A 22,548-nucleotide genomic window follows, 5' to 3' on the forward strand; every position below is an offset into this window, starting at 1 on the left:
AGAGAGTTACACAGCCTGGCACACGGGCGTGTGACACGACCGTGTGACCCTACTCAGTGACTTACACGGGTGAGGACACAGGATGGGACACGACCATGTACCCCTAGTTCGATAGTTACACAGGCTAAGAAACAAGCGTGCATCTCAGTTGTGTGAGGCACACGACCTGGCCACACGGCCGTGTGACCCTTATTTCCAATTTTTATGAATTTTTCCTAAACCTTCCAAATTGTTTCAAATTGGTCCTGAATTGCTTCTAAGTTAGTTTTAGGGCCCCGAGGGCTCAATTTAGGGACACTGTACATGTATGTGACTGGTTTATAATGTGGTTAAGTTATTGAAATATTTAAAGTTTAAATGTTTTTTATTGTACAGTAATGCTCCGTAACCCTAATTTGACGACGATGATGGGTTAGGGTGTTACATTTGGTGGTATTAGATCTACGGTTTAGTCAATTCTCAGTCTAAACATAGAATGTATGGAGTCTAGATATACATGTCAATATATAACCTGTGATAGTGTGATAACTCCTAATTCAAATTGAACTACGTTTTTCATACAGATAAAATGTCATCCAACCGAGCCAATTCTGATGTAGTTGAAAGTAACACACAAACCTTCATTCATGGAGCAGCTTCTAGTGGTAGTAGGCCCGTGACTGAAGTTTGAGGAGGTGAGGCTAAAGAAGCCTTCTTCTAGATGATGTCAGAACGGTTTATAGAGTTCATAAGAACGAATTCATTGGCTCAACGACCTCGACCCCCGCCCGTACCCTAACCTGTCCTCGTAGTTCCTCAGGATTTGGAATAAATACATGCAAGCAAGTCTCTAGTTGATAAAATTCGAAAGTATAGGGCTGAAGAGTTCTATGGTACAACAGAAGACGATCCAGAAAAGGTCGAGTTCTGGTTAGAAAACACTATGAGGGTTTTTGATGAATTTTCCTGTACATTGGTTGAATGCCTGAAATATGTTGTATCATTACTAAATGACTCGGCATATCAATGATGGAATACATTGATTGCGATAGTACAGAGGCGCCGTGTAAACTAGGAATTTGTTTAGACAAAATTTAGGAAGAAGTATATTAGCCAACAATTTCTTGACAAGTATCGTAAAGAATTTCTAGAATTGAAATAGGGTCGAACGACAATGGCCGAATACAAGAAAGCATTTGTACGACTCAGCAAATATGCTTGACAGTGTATACCATCTGAAGCTATCATTGGTACACGATTTGAAAATGGTTTCAATGAGTATATTAAGTTGCTAGTCGGGATTTTTGAGCTAAAAGAATTCATAGTTCTGATTGATAGAGCACTCAAGCTCGAGGAACTTAGTAAAGCTAAAAGAAAAGTAGATTCTAAAGCTCGTGATACAGGAAAATGGCCTATGGGAAAATCATTCTCATCTCCATCAAAGAAATCAAAAACTTTAACAGTCGTTCATCAGATTTGGTAAGCTACTCTGGGAGAGATAAAGGAAAGCAACATTCGAGTTCGAGACCTCAGGTACTATGAAAAATAACAAATCTGGCTGTCAAAAAAACAATAGATGACACTTCAGTTAATGCAAATTGAAAAATGGGTTGTGTTTCAAATGTGGTTCCTACGATCATTTCCATAGAGATTGCCCCAAAAGGTTTGACAAAGAAAAGGCTCAGAATACTCGTTTGAGTAATACGACTGCTAGAGGGAGACCACACTGAAACATTGGTAATGTGGGAAATAGTCAAAGTGGAATGAAATATTCTGCTGTTAGATCTGATGCACAAGCACCAGCTAGGGCTTATGCAATTCGTGCTCGAGAGGAAACTTCAGCACCTAATGTGATCACTAGTACATTTTATATCTTTGATACTAATGTTAATGTTTTAATGGACCTGGGGTCAACGCACTCATATGTATGCACAACTTTAGTGTCGAATAAGAAAATACCTTTTGAGTCTACTGAGTTTGTGTTTAAAGTAATGAACCCTTTAGGTCAGAACCAGGTATGGACATTATGAATTTCTATTTATGCCATTCGGTTTGACCAATGCACCTATTGTATTTATGGATTTGCTGATTAGAATATTTATAATGTACTTAAACAAAAAAATTTTGTTTTCATTGATGACATTCTAATCTATTCCCGAGATGAGACAGAGTATGCCCAGCATTTGAGAATAGTCATGCAGTCATTACATGAAAAGCAGTTCTATGCTAAGTTTAGCAAATGTGAATCCTGGCTTCGAGAAGTTGGATTTCTAGGACATGTGGTATCGGTAGATGGTATTAGAGTTGATCCGAGTAAAATCTCAGCTCTGTTGGTTCAACCAAAGTCTAGTAAGGAATTTGTAATTTATAGTGATGCTTCATTGAATGGTTTAGGCTGTGTTTTGATACAAGAAGACAAAGTGGTAGCTTATATGTCCTGACACTTGAAACCGCACGAAAAGAATTACCCGACTCATGACTTAGAGCTTACAACTATTGTGTTTGCTTTAAAGATTTGGCGACACCACTTGCACGGAGAAAAATGTGATATCTTCACAGATCACAAAAGCCTGAAGTATTTGATGTCACAAAAAGATTTGAACTTGAGGCAGTGTAGATGACTTGATTTGCTGAAAGATTATGATTTGATCATTGGTTATCATCCGAGAAAGGCTAATGTTGTTGTTGATGCCCTAAGTAGAAAATCTTTGTTTGCTTTGTGATCTTTGAACACATGATTGACGTTGTTTGATGATGGTTCAATATTAGCTGAATTAAAAGCTAGACCAACATTTTTGTAACAGATTTGTGAAGCCCAGAAAAGTGATGCTGAATTGATTGTTAAATGGGAACAAATTGGATCAACACCAGATTAAGATTTTCATGTTGGTTCTGACTATAGTTTGTACTTCAAAAGTAGGATTTGTGTTTCGAGGAATTCTGATCTCATTCAGAAAATTTTACAAGAAGCTCACAGTAGTAGCTTATCGATACATTCTAGTAGTAATAAAATGTATTGTGATTTGAAATAGATGTACTGGTGGCTAGGTATGAAAGGAGAGATTTTAGAGTTTGTATTAAAATGCTTGATCTACGAGCAAGTTAAAGCTAAGCATTAGGTACCTTCTGGTTTATTACAACATGTGATGAATCCAGAATGGAAATGGAAATGTGTTACAATGAATTTTGTATTAGGGTTGCCTCTATCTCTAAGAAATAAATATGTTGTATGGGTTATTGTAGATCATTTAAAAAGTCCATTCATTTCATTCCCATATGTACAGATTTCTCACTTGAGAAGTTAGCAGAATTTTATGTTTCTGAGATTGTTAGACTGTACAGTGTGCTGGCATCTATTATTTCTAATAGAGATCCACGGTTTATGTCTCGATTCTAGACTAAGTTACATGAAGCTCTGGGTACTTGACTGCATTTTAGTACAATGTTTCATCCAAAAACCAATGGTCAGTCTGAGTGAATAATTCAGATACTCGAAGATATGTTTCGATGTTGTATTTTGGAGTTTGAAGGTAACTGGGAGAAATTTCTTCCGTTGGTTGAATTTGCATACAATAATAGTTATCAAGTGAGCATTGAAATGGCAGCGTACGAAGCTTTGTGTGGTCATAAATGTCGAACGTCATTATACTAGACTAAGCGAAGTGAGAAAAGTTAATCGACTTTGATTTGATTTGAGAAACTGAAGAAAAAGTCAAAGTGACAGTTTGAAACTTGCTTTTGATCGTCAAATATCTTACACAAATTTGAAAAGAAAATATATAGAATTTCAAGTTGGCAATAGAGTATTCTTGAAGGTATTAGCTTGGAAAAAAGTTCACTGGTAATGAAACAGAATCAAAGAGGCTACCTGGGAGCTAGAAGAAGCTATGAAAGTGCAATACATGAACCTAATTTCAGGTAAGATTTTTGGGGATGAAAATTCCTTTAAGGGGAAAGTTGTAATAGCCCATTTTTAGTTATATCAGAATAGTGGTTTCGGGACCACAATTCTAATGAGTAAATTATTATTATTTTATTATTTTAATGTCAGCGAGATTAAATTACGGTCGTATTAAAATTTCGTTAAGAAATTTTGAAGTTTACATAGTTAATTAAGTGAAAAGGACTAAATCATAAAAATGGTGAAATTTGAGTTCTATTAGTTAAGAAACCTTAAACTAAAGGACTTGAATGATAAATAGATCAATTTAGGTGATAGTGGATGTTTACGGACATGGTTTTACTGAGAATTTAATAGTTTTTAAAGGTTAAAATGGTAATTAGTTAATTAAACATAAATTAAATAAAACAAAAGCTAACTTCATCTTCTTTATTTCTCAACACCACCGAAAATACACCATTAAAACAAGCTAGGGCATTCAGTTAAGTTCCTTTTATTGCATGTTGAGTTTTTAAGCCGCCTTTTTAATGATTTTTATGTTTTTAAGTTTGCTTTAGCTTAATCTAGCTAGCGTGGGGGTCAATTTGTAAAGCTGTTAAAGGTTGAGGGTTATGCCATGAATGTTCTTGAATTTTTTTATGTTAGTTGATGGATTATGAATCATTTTTGAAAAATAAATAATTTTTGTAAAGTGATTTTTTTGATGACATTGCATTTAGGGATTGGTTTGTGAAAATAGGAAAATTTCATGTTAAAATTATGAAATTTTGGTTTAAATGAGTTGGTATAGGTCCCTATGAAATTCGGCTAGCTTGAATGGAGGATTAAAATGGTTAGATTTCAAATTACATGCTTAAGGACTAAATTGTGAAAAGTTAAAATGTTAGGGGCAAACTAGTAATTTTTCATAAATCTGAATTATGGATTGAATTAAATGTTTGAGGTTAATTAAAGTACTTAATTGAATATAATTATCTATTTAGATCAAGATAAGCCACGTAAAGACCTAGATCAAGGTAAAGGGAAAGCTATGAATTAGTTCAACCTAACTTCTACGCCCCTAGTCATCGAGGTAAGTTCGTATGAATGGTTATCATTTTGATGTTATTTAAATTTAATGTTATTATATTATTTATAATGTGAATGGATCGATGCATAAACCTATCAATGCTACATCGGATATCGAGTCTCTATTGAACCTTAGGAATTCTTAGGATACGAATGATATGTCATTAGGGATTTCATGTTTTGGGTGTTGGTCTTGAATGTCCTACCGATGGTTGAGGTCCTATATTTGTTGCGGATGCTTCGTAGCTCGTGCGAGCAACACCGTGTAGCTTACATTCTAACCCACAGCTCATGTGAGCAAACCCATTTCACAATCGTGTGAGCAATGATGTAAAGAAAATGTTACAGTTATATCTAAAGGCAGACTTTGTGTGTGCTTTTCTAGTATCCGATGAAATTCTAAATGGTTCAACAGGTAAGAAAAGAAAAATAAAATGGTAAGTATGCAATTTCTATAAAACATGACATTATGGCAACATTGATGATATAAAAGGTTAAGCTTATATATGGTTGATTTCATATATATGTGAACAAGTATGCTAACTTGTGAGTTTTGATGATATTTTATAGGTTTATACCAAGATTATGGATTTTAGTGATATTAAACTTATGTTTTATGTTATGCAAATGAAATGGTAAGTTATGTTTTGATTTATACGAGCTTACTAAGCATTAATTGCTTACGTACTTTCTTTCCCATGTTTTTTTAGATTATCAGAAACTCGATTGGTTTGGAAGCTTGTCAGAGATCTATCACACTATCCAAAAGTCTTTTTGGTAGTTTTTGAGCATTTTGGCCAAGGTTTATAAAGACATATATAGGGTGGTTTATAATGGTAGGTTTAATGAATATGTAAATGGTAACTTGATATGTTTGTGCTTGATGTTCATGTATGCGTAATGGAGTTAATGCTTGTTTTGGGTAAGTACTATTGGTCACATTTTGATAATGGATGTCTATGGCATATTGGTACAATTTGTTGGTTTGAGAATGGTCAATATGTGGTATGTTTTAGGTACAATATTGATATGTTTTCATGCTCGATGTCTTGATGTCAGTGAGTTATATGGCCTAACACACGGCCTGGCACACGAGCTTGTGGGGCAACTCAGAGAGTTACACAGCCTGGCACACTGGCATGTGACACGACCTGGCACACGGGCATGTGACATGGCTATGTAACCCTCCTCAGTGAGTTTCACGGGTGGGAACACAGGCTGGGACACGACCGTGTGTCCCTAGTTCGATAGTTACACGACCTGAGACACGAGTGTGCCTCTCAACCTTGTTAGGCACACGGTCGTGTGACCTGTGTTTCCAATTTTAATGACTTTTTCCTAAAATTTCCAAATTATTTCAAATTGGTACCGAATTGCTTCTAAGTTATTTTTAAGCCCCCGAGGGTTCGATTTAGGCATAGTGTACATGTATATGAATGGTTTATAATGTGGTTAAGTTATTGAAACATTTAATGGTTAAACATTTTTATTGTACAATAATGCTTTATAACCCTAATCCAGTGATAGAGATGGGTTAGGGGTGTTACAGAATTGTTGATGAATTTCACAAACTTTAGTCAATTTTTGTGTGGTTTCAGGGCCACACGGGCATATGCCGTACATGGGTGATCCACACGGTCGTGTGCCGCTGTAGAAACTATGTTATTCTTGAGTCACACTGTTAGGGGTGAGCCACATGGCCGTGTGACCCCTGTTTTGGGATTTTTTCGATCATATACAGATGTGTGTTTCAGCCACACGATCGTGTATCTCTGCCAAACAGGCGTGTGTTTCAGCCACATAGACGCATATCTCAACCACACGGGCGTATGTTTTAGTCAAACGACCATGTCTTCCCTACTTTCTACATGTGTTAATTTTGGCACACGGCAAAGTGAGTTAGACGATCTAGCCACACAGTCTTGCAACTCAACCATATGGTCATTGTAGAAACTAGGTTATTCTCGAGTCACTGTCTGCAGTGAGCCACACGACCATGTTAACCCTATTTGGGGATTTTTTTTATCGCGTACGGGCATGTGTTTCAGCCACACGGTCATGTATCTCTGTCACACAGGCGTGTGTTTCATCCATACAACCGTGTATCTCAGCCACACAACCATGTCTTTCGTGCTTCCTAAATGTGTTAATTTTGTCACACAGCACAGTGAGTTGCACGGTCTGGCCACACAGTCGTGTGTCCCTGTCACACGGTCTGGACCTTTCCACACGGCCTGGCCACATGGTCTAGTGGCCCTATTTTTGCCGTTTTTATTCTTTGTTCATAACTGACTCGTTTTGGTTTATGTGTAATCCAACGCTTGTTTAAGCCTCTGTAAATGTGTTTGGGACACCATTACTATTCGATGGAGTTCTAGTAAAAGACTATTACTATATGATTTTAGTTTTGTTTGTGAGTTTGTTTGATTTAATTATGTTAATTACATAAATGCTTAAATGTGGTGTTTGTTAATCGCACGTAGAATGTGGTTCATGATGTTGTAACTGTTTACGAATATGTTTGATTTGATTCGGTTAGTCTGGGCTGTTTGTCATTAAGGATGATGGTTAAGGAAATTAGCAAATAAGATTATACATTTCTGTAAACTATTTGCATTTGAATTTGGGTATGGGATATGTTTTAAGAGAAAGAAGTCTGATTCGATAGTTTAACTGCTATATTTTATTATCACGATATTACTACAATATATTTATATATGTCAGCTCAACTGCATATTCCTATTATTTGAGTGGCTTGGATCCACTATCGTGGTGTGTGGGTGGATGGGCTTGCCATAGCCCAATTGTGGTGTGTAGAGTGGTTAGAGTGGTGTTTTGGTTGGTTTGTTGGTTTGGAATATTTTTACTTATTGCATTCATTTCACATCTAAGTATATATTTGTTTGTACGAATGTTGGAACTTTTGTGAAATAATTTGAATATTCCTCGAAGGAATACGTTACACTTATATGATTGACATATGATATAGTGAAAAGAAGTTCATTGTGTTTGTATGACCGGTTAGACCATCTCGAGTCAATGATGATGCAAAATAATTTGATGAAAATTTATATGATTTTATTGAAGAATAATAAGTTATGTTTTAATAATTATCATCAATACTAGTTCTTTGGAAAAAATATTAAACTAGTACCAGCTAAAGTTAGAAGTCACTTGTATTTTTAGATGATAACCAAATAATATATGAGCTCATGTATCATATGTGCAACCCAAAGTTTGGAATATTATTTCTTAAAATAATTTGATTGTGCACAATCTCTATAGTATGCAATTTGTGCTAACAATGCTGGTGCATTATATCCCTGACAATCACCAAACTAACTATAAATACGACAAAGGCAAGTGCACCTTTCGAACAATAGTATAGCTACGGTGAGTAAAGATATCGTATCCACGAGGACTAAAAGTATTAGTAATTACCATCTTTTTATTATTTAGCCTACAATTTGGAGTAATTGGTTTTAAAACTAAAATTACTAAACTAATTTAACTAAGAACACAATAGAGAATGAATTAAGAAAATAATCGAATATTAACCAATGAGAGAGACAATACCCAAGAAAGAATCCACCTAAATTTCACATATTATTATGAATCTAAATTAAACAATTTATTCACTTGTGTCTTGATCCGTAAATATCCCTAAATTATGTTAGTATCTCTTTCAAGAGTAAGAACAACTGACTCTAGGTTGATTAATTCATATCTCTTTCTAATCAAAACCCCTATCGTCGCATGAACTCGATGTATGGATTCTCTTATTAGATTTGACTCTAATTCGGTAGATTTATGTCATCCTATTTCTAGGATTGCATGCAACTCCACTCCATTATGTGTGATCTACTCTTGAACAGGGACTTTTCCTCCATTTCATTAAGCACGTTAAACATGAATTAATATCCCGAAAATATTAAAACAAGAAATTAGCCCACATAATTGAGAACAAGAATCAAGTGTTTATCATGTAAATCAGAAATAAAATAATAGAATTCCTCTTAGGTTTCATCTTCCTTAGGTATCTAGGGAATTAGTTCATAATCCTGAATGAAAACATTTCAAAGTCAAAAAAACCACAAGAAACAAAGAAACTTATAAAACTTCAAAAGAAATTAAAAGGAGGTCTTCGATCTTGATGGAAATCCACTTTTGAGTTGGCTCCGATGGTGTTCTTTGAGTGTTTTCTTCTATCATATTAGATGTCTCCCTTATGTATTCTTCCAATTGGTATTTATAGACTTTAGAATGCTCAGAAAGCCTAAAAATTGAGTTTTTTTGTGTGTTTGGGAAGCAGAGTGCGAAATTGACACGAGCTGGCACATGGGGGTGTGTCCAACCTGTATGGCTCCTGAAATCTACTATTTTTCTTCGATTTTTACTTGTTTTTTTACTCCTTCTGCTCCCAAATGCTCACCTAAGTATAATAACATGAATTCAAAGGATTATGAGCATTAAATTCACCAATTTGCATAAATAATCATCCAAACATGCACTAAGACTGAGACTAAAATATGTTAGTTTTATCATTTATCAAATATCCTCACACTTAAGTGTTTGCTTATCCTTAAGCAAAATCCTGAACTCATATTAAAATTAATTCTTCTTAACTTGTAATTCTCATCAATAATGTTTCGAAATAATTCACAAATAATCATGCATTGACAATTCAACTTAAAGGGTAGTAAAGATTCAAACAATCCAAGTCAAAAATTTTAAAGCACGAAACCATAAATATCTCCCTTTATCTAAATTACCTTTAATTCAAAATCTACAAGAATTGACATCCACACTAAAGATTCACTCAAGCACTCAAAGTGTTTAAGGCTCAATAATATGCACTCAATAGTCGAACAAGAAATGTCTTTACCATAGGCTAGCATGAAAGTTAAATCTCCAACACTATAAAATGATATAATACACAAATCAAAAAGTTTTTAAGAAGTTGTAATGGGGCTTAGGTTAAGGGTGTGGAGAAATGACAGAAAAGTTGGTTGTAATTGAGATCGAGTTGATAAATTACCAAGCTAGAAAAATTAAACAAATTCTGAAATAAAAACAAGTGCATCAATCAAGAACTATTCAAGAATAAGAAAACGAGCTTCTTCTCAAAATATGAATTTAACTGTTCAAGCTCAATCAACATAGAACTAAATAATAATCAATAAATTATTTATTTTTTCAATTTTTTTCTTTTTTTATAACAATCAGAAATAATTCAGCACATCAAATAGAAAAATATAGTTAGGCAACTAACCCAATCAAATCTCGACAAAAAGGGAGTTAATAAAACAGGAAAAAGTCTCAATGAAAAAATGAGTTATGGGTTAACATGAGTGGGTAAATCAAGAAACAATGTGTTAGGCTCAACGGGGTTCACTAAGGGTTAATTAAAAAGGCAACTTTTTATGGGATAAGTGGGTTAAAACCTAAGTGCCTTTATCATCTCAGTATATCAAATCAAATGTGTGGTCTCGACATGTATAATTGAAGCAAGTTCTAGAATAACAAATCAAATTGAAACACTCATAACTAATAATAAAATGTGAAAGAAAAATGTATACTCTAAAGGCTCAAAATCTCACAAAAAATCAAGGTTTTTGATGTTAAACTTGCAAATTTAAAACTTTAAGATAATACATTAATTCAGGGAAACAGCCTAAAATTTTTAATTCTGAAAAATAACTTATCATGCTCGATTCTATCATATCTTAAAGTTTAAATGATTCAATGCACAAATATCTACAAGTTAACCCAAAACACATTAACAAAAATCCCAAATCGTTAAAAAATCATTCTAATGGAAGTACGAGAAAATTACTTAACTACAAGATATTATTCTGGGATTTTCTAATAATTATATAAATAACCTCCCCATACTTAAGATGTACATTGTCCTCAATGTACAAACAGACATAAAAACAGAATAAGCAGAATATCATAAGAGAGAGAGAAAACTAAAACTGCCCTGAATATGGATGAAATTGCCAAAATAGTGAAAACCAAAAATTGTAGGCAATAGAAAGTGTAGTGCATGATTCTGAGAAAACTAATAAGAAAATAAAAACAAATAGTGAAGAAGATTAAAATGTTATAACTCAATTAGAAGCAACCATAAAAATAAAAATTTAGTTCAAAAGATAATAAATTAAAGAAATCTAAGAAAATAAAAATAAAAATAAAATAACTAAAAACAAAAATAAACATAAACATAAAAATAAAAAATAAAACTAAAAAGAAAAAATAAAACTAAATGATCCTCATCGTTAGAGGCATCGGTATCGTGAGTCACTAGGGCAAAAGAGGATATATGGAGATGTTGACAGATCTGCTACAAAGTTGCGTCAATACTATCGAACCTCTGAAAACAGTGCTGCTCGAAGTGACTCAACCACTCAGAAAGGTCCGCTAAGGTAGTAGTAGATGTAGCAAGATGGTGACTTTGATGTAGATGATGAGGTGGATCCTCGTGATGGAAGGGGACATCATCAGTGAAGTCATCCGGCTCATTCTGAGGGTCAGAATGAGACAATCGGTACTAAGGAGGATCTACTTCACGAAGTTGCTCGATCATCCTTATATGGCTCATGCTCGATAATCCCTATGGGGACATTTGTCCTACTAGTGTAAGTGAGGATGATTGCTTCTGTGTGTCAAGGAGACCAAAGTGTCATACGATTCGAGTCATATAAAGGCCTAAACAGATAGAACCCTTCTTATTGCGCTCTATCTGATGGCGAAAGGCAAGAGCGATGAGGTAGGTTAAATCGAAAATACGCCCCGTGGCCATGCTCTATAGAAAATAAGCATTAGTGGTACCGAAAACTCCAGTGCTCTCCCTCCGATAGGTCAATGTGTTAGCCAAGATGGCATGAATATATCTCAAAGCCGAAGGAAAAGAAGTCGCCTTCGAACGAATCAGGTCACAAGGCGTCATACTCGCTGTAAGATCTACCCAACAAAGAGAGGACGAGTAGTGGATGTGCTGGTATAATCGGAGAAACCCCTCAGCACTCATGAATTCTACAGTGTATAGTCCCAATGCAACTCCAAACTCTGGGACACTCATATGTCACGTTGTACCACCAAGTTTGAAAGTAATAGTGCTTGGCTCGTCATGGGTCGTCATTACCTGCTGTAAGAGAAATGTCGAACAAAAATCCAAAGTCAGCTCCATGTATATGGGCTCGATGATGGAAAAGAATCGGTCCCTAGGATATGTAGCAATGATGGCGCGGATACGATCAACTAGCTGAACCTACTGTAAAGCAACCCAATCAATACAACAATCTAAACCAAGTGGCCTCTGTGGAAGATGCTGATATAAATCCTCTTGGGGACCCTGTGGAAATTGTAAGAATGGATGGCGGGCATCGACAAATGCGTCTGAGGAAGAGGTCGCGCCCGGAGTCTTCCACTTTTTAGAAGCAGGGACGGCGACCGTAAACATTCTTCTAGTGTTCATCATAGTGGAATCTGTGTAACACCCAAAACCCAGCCTAAAAGTTAGGGCCAAAACCTTATTATTACGGAAGCTTAATTTAAAGCAAATGATTTACGAAAACGTGATATTTAAAAATTGAGGTGCGGAAACGTAATGTTAGAAAATAGTTATGGTTTTGGAAAACCGTGTTCTACTTCTAGCAAATATAAATCACAATCACATCAAATCCCAAATTTAAAATCCAAAAATTATAGAGGCCTTATTACAACCCGAATCAAAATCAAATTGCTTAAGTAAATGAGCAAAATAGAATAAAACAAGTGCAGTTGTGTGGCCCTTTCCGAGTCCCTCACAACTTCGAACCGTCTAATGTTGAGGATTACCTGAAAGGTTAAAAACGGGGTGAGTTTACGAAAACTCAGTGTGTAATCCCCTTATTAAAGAAACAGAATCAGTCTAGGCCTGATCCCTTAACAGTAACAGTATCAGTGTGGGCCTTAGCCCAATACAGTAACGGTGGCAATTGGGCCTTAGCCCCCATCAGCCTCAGTTGGGCCGAGCCCATATCAAATGGCACATATCACATATATCTGGGCCTAAGCCCATTTATATATCAGAATCATTATATGCAATGCATAAATACCCATACTAACCCTGCACTCCATCTCTTATCCTACCCTACACTCCTATGGGGATTAAATCGACTTATCCATCCCTACACTCCTTATGTAGCACCGGTTGTAGCACTAACCAATATTACAGTAGAGCTGCCAATCCAAAATTGGCTTATAGCCATCGGTAGGTCCTGCGCGTCCCATGCAGTATGTCGTGCATGCAGTATGCCATGCTCAGAATAAGTCATAAATATCATAAAACAAGTCAGTCATACACACATCTCAATTCCTAGGGGTACAACAGTCATTTTACCTTACGGGGATATTTTAGTAATTTTACCCATCGAGTGTTTTTTGATAATTTTACCCATCGAGGGTATTTTGATAATTTTACCCATCGAGGGTATTTCAGTCATTCTACCTTATAGGGGGTATTTCGATCATTTTACCCTTCGAGGGTATTTTGGTAATTTTACCTTTTGGGGTATTTCAATAATTTTACCCATTGAGGGTATTTCAGTCCAGATATCAACCTCTCGAAAGGTCTGCAGTCGCCTTGAGCGACTTAGGTAACCCAATTGGTCATAACAATGTAAATGGGCCCAAGGCCCATTACTCGACCCAAGTGGGCCCACATGCTCGTGTGGCCTATTCAGCCCAGATTTCACCACGGCTATGAGATCTACATAGCCCAGTCTAGTATTTGTCACAATTCGTGGATTTCATCCATGAGGGGCTTACACAGCCCATTTCGGCCCAAAGTGGCCCATTACGGATGCTCATGGAGGCCCCCATAGTGTATTGCCCATGATTCGTAAGTTCGGCTTTCCACACCAGTGATCGCACGCTCGTGTGGTCTTAAATGTTGTATTTCAGCTTTTGGCTTTTGATGTTCTACAGTTACAGTGGGAAGTTTACACACTTGATGCGATTTGCAGATTCCCTTTGTTCCGAACATTCTTATTCTGAAAATCAATGATCATCGCACCCTTGGTTCCCAGGAAATGTGCCAATCAACCTCGACTAGCACTAGTAAGGAATGGAAGCAATGTAGGTTGGAGAAAGCGACAAATACCTTGAAAGCCTCGCCGATCTTCCCCCATTCCGAACAAGGAACAAATGAGATGATATATATAACTCTCCACAACAACAACCTCCCCAAATCCCAATATCCTCTCCTCAAATCTCTCCCCTTATCACTCCACCGATCTCTCCTCAACTCCCTCTATGACCAGTTCAAAATTCCTTCGGCTGTATTTCACTCCAACTCTGCCACTTACAAGACTCAAGCAGCAAAATAAATACCCTATTGCGCAATCCAAGACTTGAAACTCAAACCTCCCAATTACACAACACACCAACTTGCCACTAGACCACAAGCTCTTTTGTGTCACATTTTGTCTTCAATTAACTAAAAGGTCTAAAGGCCAAAGTCTAGGTTCCTTTAAAAAAAACCAAAATAAATTGTAAGAGCCAATACTTGAACCTAGGCTCCCTTGCAACGTTAATGATGCCACAACCACTAGATCACATGCATCCTTATGACATTTTTTTAACACAATAATTTAAAAGGCCTACATCCAAGCATCCAGGGTTTTATCCACATAAAACCAAAATTTTTGCTAAAGCCCAGGTTTGAACCCAGGACTTTTCCAATTCCTCTCAGGACCCTTAACCACTAAAGCAGACATACTTTTGTACACAATTTCCAAACCGTTCCCTTGCTCAAGGCCTAATACTTCTATTCCCAAATTTTGGGGCGTTACAATCTGCAATAAAAGAAAACAATAAAATATTCAAATCAAATTAGGCAAATGGACGAACCAATCATAAAAGAGGCAATCCAATAACTCATACAATAATCGAAGTCAACATCAACGACTTGACGAAAGAAAATCAATTGATGACAAAAATAGTATAAACAATAATCCAAAATACAATACCAAAACAACAAAACTAATCAATAACAGTAATAATATGAAGTACTAAAATACGAAATTATCCACTCCCAAAATAACTATAGAAATACCAAAATGAGACATAATCATCACAAAAATAAAAATAAGTAATAATTAAGTTAAGAAAAATAATAATAAATAAAAATGATAAATAAAAAGAAACAAAAAGAAGCATAATTAGTCAAGTCATCAAAACACTACTAGGATAACTAAAATAACAAAGGAATAAGAGTAATGAAAATAATGAACATAATGAAACACATAAAAATAAGAATAAAAAACAAATAGAAATATATAAGAATAATAAATAAATAAAATATGTAAATAAAATAAAATAAGGGAAAAGGGAAACAAGAAATGACTAAGGAAGGTTGGTGACCAGAGTGATAGGGGAAACGACAGTTAGTGAGAGGGGGCTATGCACGGTGGTTGGTTTGCGATGGGAACAGTTCACGGGGGTGGGGGGAAAGAGCGTGGGATGGTGGCTTCAGGTTTATGGATGGTTGTAGGAGATGGAAGATGAGGGCTTTTGGTTGGTGAGGGGGCGATGAGATGAGAAGCCGAGAAAGGGGAAGGTCAGGGCGGCTTGGGGTGGGGTTGTGGCTAGGGTGCAGCGATGGGAAGAGGGAAATGAGGGGGAATGGTGGACAGTGTGAGGAGGAGACGGATGGAGGTGGTCAGACTGGCAAGGGACAATGAGAACGTGGTAAGGGTGAAAAATAAAAATAAAAAGACAGTGAAAAAATTTTAGAGTTATTGGGTTAAAAATATGGCATAACCATGAAACGTCCCGTGTTGGGCCACAAGGCCGTGTGTGACTCCCTCGGCCAGTGTGCATTTTAAACATTTCAACCCAATCTTCACACAGCCACGAATACACCCGTGTGTCATGGCTATGTGGCACACACGGCCATGTGCCAAGCCGTGTGTGATTTCTTTCGCTTCTTCCACACCCATGTGAGAGGCCGTGCACGGCGATGGAGTAAAGGAGACGGTGGCCGGTCTTACGAGGAAGAGGAACTATTGAGGGTGGCCAGAGTTGTAATAGGGGGTCGACGGTGGCTAGGCCTATGGGATGGAAAATTTGGAGAAGATGAAAGTAAAACTAAATTAAGGTTTGAGGGTTGAATGGGTGACACAGTCGTGTAAGGGCCCGTGTTGGGCCACATGCCTGTGTGGATCCTTCTCAGCCCGTGTGCAATTAACAATTCAAACCCAATCTTCACACGACCTCAGACATGCCCGTGTGTCCAGACCGTGTGGCACACACAACCATGTGCTAGGCCGTACGGCACACATTGTCATGTACCAACCCGTGTTCCTTTAGTTCTCCCACGCTCGTGTTTTAGGTCGTGTGGGGCACACAATCTCACACACACTCATGTGTCTCGGTCGTGTCTCGCACATGGTGGTGTTTCTTGCCCATGTAAATCTCTAACTTGAAATTAAAATTAAAAAATAGCTTCAGTACTCACACGGCCTAAGACATGCCCGTGTGTCTAGGTCGTGTGTGCCACACAGTCGTGTCTCCAGGTCGTTTGAAGCACCTTACGCTGTGTAACCTTCAAAAAATTGGAAAAATTAAGTCGCAGGACTCACATGGCCAAGGACGTGCCTCTGAGTCCAAGCCGTGTGACTGACTATCGATTCTCCTATTGTGCACACGGCCTGAGACACGCTCGTGTGTCTAGGTCGTGTAGGTCATAACCCTATTTTTTATTTTTAGATTTTAAATTAGCATGCGATAGGAGTAAAAGAATTAGAAAATTTTAAACACTTGGGATACCTCTCGAGAAGGGTTTATTTAGAGTTTAAGCTCGAGTTACCTCGTATGCGCACGATTAGGGTGGTTCTTGAAGCTGAGGCTCCTCTTTCTCGTTATCAAAATTAATACCAAGATAAGGTTAGAGTTGAGTACTATTTACCTTAAACGTATCGAACTCAAAATGAGTTACCTGGAGTGTACCGTATAGAAAAAGATTCAGTACCATAAATGGGTTTGATCCTTTTGCTTCGAGCTCTAAAAGGGCAACTTGTGGATTCGTTTTGTCCACCAGTACCTTGTCCCTAACCTTAAATTGGTTCGTTCCATTCACATGCTCCTCATGGCGTCACTTTGGCTCTTCATCGTGCTTGTTTGATTTCTCCTTGACATGTGTTCGCCATTCATCTAATTCATTGATTTAAACCATTTGTTGTTCATAGGTTGTTCTGTTTCTGTCACCTTCACTGAAACATGGCTCCATTATGTTTTCATGAGGGATTTACTGCAAAGAAGGTTGAGCCACATGGTTACTCACATTAACAGAACGTTTCATATCATCTCGCTCACTTGAAACTTTCACGGAATCACGTGCTTGGAGAATAATTTTCTCATTACCTACACAAAGTACAAGCTCACCTGTACCAATATCTATTATAGTCCTAGCAGTTGCTAAAGTGGGTCGTCCTAAAACTAAAGGTACCTCACTACCCTCATCCATATCCAACACAACAAAGTCAACAGGAGAATGAATTTATCTATTTTAACAAGCACATCCTTAATAACACCCCTAGGATGTCTAATGGTTCTATTCGCTAATTGAATATTCATCCTAGTTTGTTTGAGTTTCCTAAGACCTAGTTATTTAAAAATATTGTAGGGCATGACATTAATACTAGCCCCTAAATCAGCCAAAACATTATCAATATTTAAACTACCAATTAAACAAAGAATAGTAAAACTCCATCGATCTTTCAGTTTGTTAGGTATTTTATTTTGTAAGATGATCGAGCAAACTGCATTAAGTTCCATAGTCGACGAATCATCTAACTTCCGTTTGTTTGCAAAACAACTTCTTTAAAAATTTTACATAATTGGGCATCTGCGAAAGAGCTTCAACAAATGATAAGTTAATATGTAATTTTTTTAAGAGTTTAAGAAATTTACCAAATTATTTGTTCGTGTGGTCTCTCTTTGTCGTGTTAGGATATGGCACTCGAGGTTTATATTCTTTGGTAACCAGCTTTTGCTCTTTCCTATCTTTCACAGCCTTATCGTTATTCACCACAATTTCTTGCCTTAGTTTTTTTTCATACTCAACTAACCCTTCTTTGTCTCGAACATTATTTGCATGAAGCTGCTCCCTTGAGTTAGTTTTAGTATTGCTAGGCAAGCTACCTTGTGTTCTTTCCAAAATTAACTTAGCAAGCTGACCTATTTGGTTCTTGAGCCTTTGAATTGATGTTTGTTGATTTTTTAGTGCTACCTCAGTGTTTTCAAAGTGGTTTTCTAATGTCGAGATAAACTTCGCTAATATCTCCTCAAGTTTTAGATTCTTCTCTTGCTGATAAGATGGTTGTTGGAAGCCCGGAGGGGGTTGTGCTCCCTGATCTCCTTGACCACCCCAAGAGAAATTAGGATGGTTCCTCCAACCTGCATTATAGTTCTTACTATAAGGGTTATTTCAAAGCCTATAATTATTACCCATATAATTGACTTCCTCGTTCTCTGTGCTAGGACCATATGGTAAACATTTTGGATTAGTCATTCCTCATCCATTTATTTTGCATTGTATCATCAGATGTACCTGCGTGGAAAGATATAAACGATTAATTTTCTTATTAAACAAATCTACCTAGTGTGATAACATGGTGACCGCATCTAAGTTTAAAGCATCGGTAACTTTCATCGGCTTTGTCCTCATAACTTTCCACTGATAATTATTCAGTGTCATTTGCTCAATAAATTCATAAGCTAGTTTGGGTGTTTTATTATTCATAGTTCCATCGGCTACTGTGTCAATTAATTGCCTAGTTGAGGTATTCAAACCGTTGTAGAAGGTTTGAACTTGCAGCCATAAAGGTAACCCATGGTGAGGGCACCTTCTAAATAGATCATTGTATCTTTCCTATGCATAATATAAGGTCTCTAAATCGATCTGAACAAAGGAAGAGATATCATTCCTCAATTTGGATGTATTAGCAAGTAGCAAAACTATGCCTTCAATTAATTGCTTAACCATTAATATAAGAATAGTTTTACAATAAACATGTAATTGTATTTCCATCAAGCCAACGTATAAGAAATTTTTTTCTCATGAGAATTGATTTTCATTTATAAGCCAATAGATTTCATCTAAGAATATTTGGATGTGCAATATTTATTTTATGTTCCACCATATTGCACTAAGATGAACCATCAAGTATAAAGATGAAAAAAATTAGAATTTTCATTAGATGTTAAAAGTTGAAACAAGATATATTTATAATTTTGAAAAAGTATTGTCATGTTGAAAATTTTCTTAGTATTAAGGGGAGACAAGTTGGTTAACGAATTATGTCATCGGTTTTTGTGATTCTCACTAATATTATATGCGCAAAGTTTGAAGAATAAAATTATTTGCTAGACATGTTTAGTGATGACATTTAGAGATTGCATATACTAAATTATACATATACCAACTAAAATGCTCCAAATAACTATATGTCCCAGAAGGACAATGTGATAAAAATAAGTCTTGGGCATGCTCTATAAAATGAAAATTTCTTGAAAGAAAGAAGAAAGAAATGATGATGTTCACATACTAAAAGAGCTAGGTACTCATGAAGAGACCCAAGGTATAACTTTTGATAAAAGCCCAAAAGAAGTTCAGGTAATTGAAATTATAAATATAATCGGATATCCCACTCAGTTATGTCATAATTGAATATGATGGAGCTGGAAAAGGATATTATTGTCGACAACAATAATATACATAAAACACATCAATATTATGGAAAAATGAGGATCTTGAATGAAAATATATTTGAAACCATTGACATGGGAACAACTCATCAAAATAAAGAGACACTTCTATTATAACTTATGAAATGTATCTTGGACTTAAAATCCAAACATCCAGAAGGTGTAAAACCAAGGGTAGTACATGTTAGCATAATAACAAAAAAAAATACAAGTCATAATATATAGAATTGACTTGTAACAAGAACATTCACAAGACACTTGGTTTTCGTTATGAAAAATTTTTAATTTGTGGTGGATGCAAACACCAAATAAATTTATTTATTTATGTCTAGTGAATTTATATTCAGCTGATATAAATTATTTGATAATATTGATGCCTGAAGCATAAAACTCAAGTTTCATAAGAAAATCATTAAATGTGAATATGATTTTGTTCAAGAGTTTCTATTAATTAATGTATTTATACATTTAGGTTATTATCATCATTGTTGATATTAATGTATCAAATATGATTGGAGTTCTTGAAGAAATTTCAAGAGAAATAATTATTCAATAATAAACTTTATAATGAAATTATATCTAGAAATGATTTTTTTTCCCGACGTGAAGATCAAGTGTTCAATAATGGCAAATTATTATACAATGATATTTTATAGAATTACTATTGAGTATCCAATAGTGTTTATATAACCAAAATTAATCAGGCTGATTTTTCATGTAGATTGGAGATATTGAAAAGGAATATAAATGATCAAATAATGATGTTATAAAACGATGGTCCTGAAGTGCCATTTCTTTATGTGCTCAATGCACTCATTGTATTGATAATAGTGAATGATACAATACATCATGCTTTATAAAGTTATTGGTGACATATAAAGCATGGGAATGCAATTGAATTTTATACCTATATTGATATGCATCAACAAAATTGGTTGTATATGTTGATAATTTATTATTCATAAATAATATTGAATGACTCAATATTGAGTTATAAAATGATGTTCAAATAAGGGGAGCAAAATATGCACTGTTATAACACCTCACACCTAATGCAAAAAAATCAAGAATTCAATTAGGCACCCTCTACCGCTACATTTAAGAAGTTAATTTTTAGTATTGGATTGCGTTGTTTCAAAGATCTTAAGTGATGCTTACATGAGGGGAACTAGATTAGCAGTAATTTTTTCTTTTAAAGTTGTGACATACTATATATCAAAGGATTATGTACTATTTTTTCCTTTACTAGGTTTTTGACCCACAGGGTTTTTCCTAGTAAGGTTTTTAATTAGGCATATCCTTTATACAATGAACATCCAAGGGGGAGTGTTATGAATGCTATTAAGTGGATGTTCATTTCACCTTTCATCTTCTTGTAACCCCTTTCCTATTTATGTAGTAGTTTCACACCCTAAAATTAGGGCTAGTAGTTTTATGGGTATTTTAAGAATTTTAGCTCTAGTGTTCTCGAAAATTTCGTAGCATGGTAAACTGTAAATGTCTTCGTCTATGGATTTTAGAAATTAAATCAATTTATGAAAATAATGCTGATAAGACTTTCAATTTTAAAATAAGGGCTGGTTTATAAAAGGGTTCAATTTAGGAGTAGTTATAAAGAAATTATACCAAAGTTTTAAAAATGCCATATTTTCCCTCTCCTTCTTCATAAAACACACGACAGTTCTTCTCCTCTCACCCTTGTTGTCGTCCATTGCATTCCTAAAGTCTTGTTTATCAAATTTTGATTCCCAAACATCATTCCTTTGATTTCTATCATCACCCAATCCATAAATCTCCATAGAATTTCAAGAAAAACCTCCAAACACCATTAATTTTGTTATCTCTCATGCTTGTAAGATTTCCAAATTTTCAACCAAAGGTCCGTTTTTCTTCCAACAAAGGTAACGATTCGAATCCTTATTAGTTTTTGAGGTTATTTGGTCTTTTGAATAGATTTTTTACTCGTTGAATTGAATGTTTTAAATAAAAGCCAAAAATTCAGTCGTTAATGGTGGATTTTGATATTTTGAATAAAATCGAGGTTTCAAAGTGTTTTTCCATTAGTTTTGATGTAATTAGAAGATTTCTTAGCATTACTTAAAGTTTCGTTAAAGAATTCCAACATTTTTTTAAATTTTTGTGGAAATTGTCGTAGTATTTTAAAAATTTTGGAACCATGAATCTGTATAGTTTTGGGTAGTTTTAAGGTTAAGGATCAGTCTTGGATGAATAACTAGATCAATGGAACCAGATTTAGGCAAAAAGAATAAATAGTGATCGAAATAATTGAGTTTCAAGTTTGTTGTGTTGAAAGTTTCAGTTTCAAGGGAATCTAGCTTAGGCTTGTGTTTTTGGTTGCTTGAGGTGAGTCTTTAGCTGAATATTGATTGTGTTCTTGTGTGATTTACTTTTCTGAAGCTTCAGATTTGTTAGGACCTTCTACGAGTAAAGAGAAAGGCAATGAAAAGCTAGTTTGAGCTTTCAAGGCCTAGGCGAAGGTGCAAAAGGCATTGAAAGCTCAAACAATGAGTGTTTTGAATTGCTACTTGTAGACACAATTCATTGCATTAATTGGGAACTTAAGAGTGTCTTAAACCCCTACTCTATGTTTTGAGTGTAAGCTTCTATATACCTCATGACTAGTTTGTGGAATATGTGATTGTGTGTTGTGCAAGTGAGAATTATAATGTGACATCGTGACATGTGAAATATTCTTGAGCCAGTTGTTGTAAAAGTGTTAATTGTGGACATGTTGAATATGCTGATTGACAGTGATAGTGTTGTGTTTATGAGGTGAATATGCAGTGAAAAAGTGCAGAAAACGATAAGTAAAATGTGTGTCT

At 35.6% G+C, this 22,548-nt stretch overlaps 1 non-coding gene across 1 annotated transcript; it reads left to right on the forward strand.

Annotated features, from left to right (window-relative positions):
* Positions 1-18,825: 18,825 nt before the first annotated feature.
* LOC121225883 (small nucleolar RNA R71) lies at positions 18,826-18,932 on the forward strand. Its single transcript, XR_005923786.1, has one exon. It is a non-coding gene; the product is annotated as a small nucleolar RNA R71 (small nucleolar RNA).
* Positions 18,933-22,548: the final 3,616 nt, after the last annotated feature.

This window comes from Gossypium hirsutum, chromosome D13, assembly GCF_007990345.1.
Source record: "Gossypium hirsutum isolate 1008001.06 chromosome D13, Gossypium_hirsutum_v2.1, whole genome shotgun sequence".
Taxonomy (NCBI): Eukaryota; Viridiplantae; Streptophyta; class Magnoliopsida; order Malvales; family Malvaceae; genus Gossypium; species Gossypium hirsutum.